Here is a 4481-nt window from a genome sequence, read left to right as displayed (position 1 = left end):
AGATTGGATCAGTAACTTTAAATTCACTGAAAAAATCTTTGTGAGATCGTCAATATTGTACCGAGGGCGTCTTTAGAGTATACCGAATCAGTATAGCTATCCTTCTTCTGACACAACAATGCACTTTCAATAAGTATTGGAAAAATGTGCTAAATAATTTCTTTCTTCCTTTACTTGTTGTTTGTCGATGTAAAATAATGTCCCATTCAATAGAAAATTATTGAATTTCAAATAATCTATTTATCGCCATTATGAGTTTAGCGCTATAAACTAAGGATACGGTAAAATGTGAATCTGATAAGTGAGTTTCTAATAATTCATGAAATGAATTAGAATATTACCGCAAATGCAACTAGATTTGAGCTTTGTTATTCATAGTTGTATAAGCGCTTTTTGTTGAAATCTTTTTTTATCTTTTAAGGAATTGGTTTATCTTTTAAGGAATTGGTTAGTCGTCCAGTAACAAGGAATAATAGGAAATTTTCTTCGATAAACGAAAAAGAACAACAAATGAAATAATTGGAATCACTAATACATGCATTGTTGTATTAGATCGAAATATGAAATCTGAAATCTGAAGGTTCTTTTTTGACCTAACTACAAAGAGACGGATTTCTAATAGGAAAGATACAAACTAGAACTTATAAAGCAAAAGAGAATAGAAATGACTAGTCTTATAATATAGTTGAACCAAAACACCTATTTTTTTTTCGAGTGATCATGCGATCACTTTTTGTTCTCATTTATTCAATATATTATATGAGTGAACCTATTACGAAATCTAATTAGTTAAAATTAGTTAAAATTAAAGTAAAAGTTTTATAAGATTACTGTTTGCTCTAAAATTGAAAATCGATTCGATAAAAAAAATAGTAATAATTTTATAATTTGATTCCATAATGATTCGAAAAGAGTTTCGTTTTAAAACAATATTACACGACCTAATTCTTATTAGTTGAATTGAAAAATGATCCAAGAATGCATTCGCTGATTGCAAACGCGGCATGCGTAGATGTTACAGACGATTAATCAATTTCTTTTTCTAAAGTTGTGACTTTATCCTTGTTAGTGCTGTCTATAACGATAGTTGAATCAAAAGCTTGCAATTGGTATTTTTGTTTCTCTCCTATTTTGTAAAAAATGAAACTCAGGTAAGTGCTTTTTTATAAACATATGTATAAAAATAACATATTTCATTTAGCTCCTTGATGCCTATAATAACTAGTTATTTCGGTTTTCTACTAACGGCTTTAACTATAACCTCAGCTCTATTTATTGGTCTGAGCAAGATACGACTTATTTGAAATGAATTGCACAATTCATAAAAGGAAATCTTTCCGCGAACTTTTGTGTATTTCTAGTTACTTATCGTGTTCTTGGTCATTGAGATTCGTGGTAATTAGGATTAATATTTAGGTATAGATATTACCTCTTTTTTCTCCTTTTAAACAAATTGAAATGATTGAAGTTTTTCTTTTTGGAATCGTGTTAGGTCCAATTCCTATTACTTTGGCTGGATTATTTGTAATTGCATATTTACAATACAGGCGTGGCGATCAGTTGGACCTTTGATTAATTAACACACCTCCTTTTTTGACCTCCTCCTTTCTTTAATATCTAGGAGGTCAAATTAAGATTGCTGTTCCAGTTCAAGTTAGTGTTTCCGTTGAATTCGATCGAAGAAGATCCGAATCACGCTCTATAGGATTTGAACCTACGACATCGGTTTTGGAGACCCGCGTTCAACCGAACTGAACTAAGAGCGTTTTCTTATCATAAAAGAGAATACTGTAAAGAAAAAAGAAAAGAATTGGCCCCAATACATCTTGTATGCATACTATATAGTGTCATAAGAATGAAAGATTCTATATGATATGTCCATTGTGAGTTGATCTTAAAAAAATACCTCATTACTGCTCAAAGGAGAAGTAATAGGTAGGGATGACAGGATTTGAACCCGTGACATTTTGTACCCAAAACAAACGCGCTACCAAGCTGCGCTACATCCCTTCCGTTGGTTTACAGTGTCATTGTAGAGAATTCATGTCTTGTTTTCCACATCGTTATCTCCTCTATTAAAATCTAGAATTTTTCTTTTCATTTCGTCTTTTTGGTCTCATTTAACATATAATAATAGCAAAAGACTTCTATCTATATGAAATATGGAACGGAACCCCAAGGAAAAAATACTGAGTCTTTTTGGGGAATATTGGAGAAGAAAAGGACGTTTTTTCTGTATTTAACAAAAAGTAAATCTTTTTTACAAGATCATTGTACATTTAAATATGTATTATCTTATTGATTACAATAAAATGAAAAAATGAAGGAGGTTTTTCAATGCGAGATCTAAAAACATATCTTTCCGTGGTACCGATACTAAGTACTCTATGGTTCGGTTCTTTGGCAGGTTTATTGATAGAGATTAATCATTTTTTCCCGGATGCGTTGATGTTTCCATTCTAGTTATTGGCGCGGGACGGAATAAAGAATATTAGAGATACAATTAAATATCAGCCCCCTCTTTTCTCTTTTTTCCCTTTTTAGAAGGGAGGAAAGAGAAAGAATAAAATTGCATTCAACAGCTGTGAGACTCGGGTTCAGTTTGGAATTGAATTAATATTCAATTTCTATGGAAGTCGAATACAAACAGTGGTTCTAGGGAAAGAGTATTATACAAGATACTTATTTATAAAATATAAAATTCTATACTGTGATTTGAAAGTTTAGAAATCTTTCTATCTTATTTTCGATATTGAGTGTAGTGAAATCTTGCATAAGAGGATAGCAAGTTACAAATTCAATTTTTTTTCCTTCCTTTCTTCTTTTTAGTTTCGGATTGAAAGAGGAAAAGTTGAGTAAATGAAAAATCCAAAGGAGGTTCATGGCCAAGGGTAAAGATGTGCGAATACTGGTTCTTTTGGAATGTACCGCTTGTGTTCGAAACGGTGTTAATAAGGAATCAACGGGCATTTCCAGATATATTACTCAAAAGAACCGGCACAATACGCCTAATCGATTGGAGTTACGAAAATCTGTCCGTATTGTTACAAATATACGATTCACGGGGAGATAAAGAAATAGATTGAAGCGAGTACTTGCGCCCTTATCTTAATCTTACAAGGCAAGGAAAAGGAAAAATGACATTATATATATATATATATATATATATATATAACATATTTAACATAGTTAAAAATAATTATAAACAAACCAAATCCTATTATTTATTCTAATTATATATCCGGCTGAAATAGAATTTTAGGGATAAGAAATAAACTAACCAAACCTTGGATAAATCCAAGCGAACTTTTCTTAAATCCAAGCGATCTTTTCGTAAGCGTTTGCCCCCGATCCAATCGGGGGATCGAATTGATTATAAAAACATGAGTTTAATTAGTCGATTTATTAGTGAACAGGGAAAAATATTATCTAAACGAGTAAATAGATTGACCTTGAAACAACAACGATTAATTACTATTGCTATAAAACAAGCTCGTATTTTATCTTTGTTACCTTTTCTTAATAATGAGAAACAATTTGAAAGAACTGAGTCGACCACTAGAACTTCTAGTCTTAGAGCGAGAAAAAGATAGGTTTACTCTTTATTAACTTGAATTCAAACGCGGATTTCTATTTTGTGGTCAAAATCCAAGAATCCGGATTGAATTCTCGTGTCAAAATAAAAAAAAGAAGAATCTGGGAAGAAGAAATTTTTTTATTGAACGTGCTGATTCATTTTTATTTTGACTACTTTCTTTTCTCATATTTTATCATATTATATTCATTTTGATTTTCTTTTTTATTCGACCTTCCCGGAGTTCATTCTCTGGGCAACTCCGTTTAGCTGGTGGATTCCTTCCAACTTACTTCTTTTATGATCTCATTGGAAATCATATAAAGACAATTCCTATTTGATATAGCTATTTGTGCAAGTATTTTACGATTAAGAAGCAACTGTCTCTTGTACAGATCATTTATTAATCTACTATAACTATAGCATACCACCCCCCTTTCGCGAATGGCTGCATTCATTCGAGTGATCCACAAACGACGAAAATTTATTTTTTTCCTATCCCTATCCCGATGAGCCGAAACCAAAGCTCTTATTTTTTGTTGAGTAGTAGTTCGAGTAAGTCTTGAATGAGCCCCCCGAAATCTTGATGCAAATAAACGAATTTTTGTTCTACGTATCCGAGCGTTATATCCTCGTCTAATTCTGGTCATTGAATAAATGAAGCTTTAACGAATAACTAATAGATTTCCTAGATTTCCTTTCTTTCAGTTATTCTTTTGCCCCTTTCCTAGTATATTAATAACAAAACTGATTTTTCCAATGTATAAACTAAGAATTCCAATGGCTTTGGCTGCTATAACCTTCCCAACCACAATTTTTTATTTTTTCTAGGCTCGAAATATGAAATTGTACTATACTAGGTATTAAAAAAACAAAGTAATGATAAAGAAATAGTGGATTCCATCGT

At 31.6% G+C, this 4481-nt stretch overlaps 1 non-coding gene across 1 annotated transcript; it reads right to left on the bottom strand.

The window, feature by feature from the left end:
• Positions 1-1936: 1936 nt before the first annotated feature.
• On the bottom strand, positions 1937-2010 carry TRNAP-UGG (transfer RNA proline (anticodon UGG)). The gene has a single exon. It is a non-coding gene; the product is annotated as a tRNA-Pro (tRNA).
• Between the last annotated feature and the right edge of the window lie 2471 nt (positions 2011-4481).

This window comes from Bidens hawaiensis, unplaced genomic scaffold (genome assembly GCF_021521415.1).
Source record: "Bidens hawaiensis isolate Kalapana, Puna unplaced genomic scaffold, B.hawaiensis_p1.1 tig00012005_1, whole genome shotgun sequence".
Classification (NCBI taxonomy): Eukaryota; Viridiplantae; Streptophyta; class Magnoliopsida; order Asterales; family Asteraceae; genus Bidens; species Bidens hawaiensis.
This window is presented reverse-complemented; position numbering and strand designations above follow the sequence as displayed.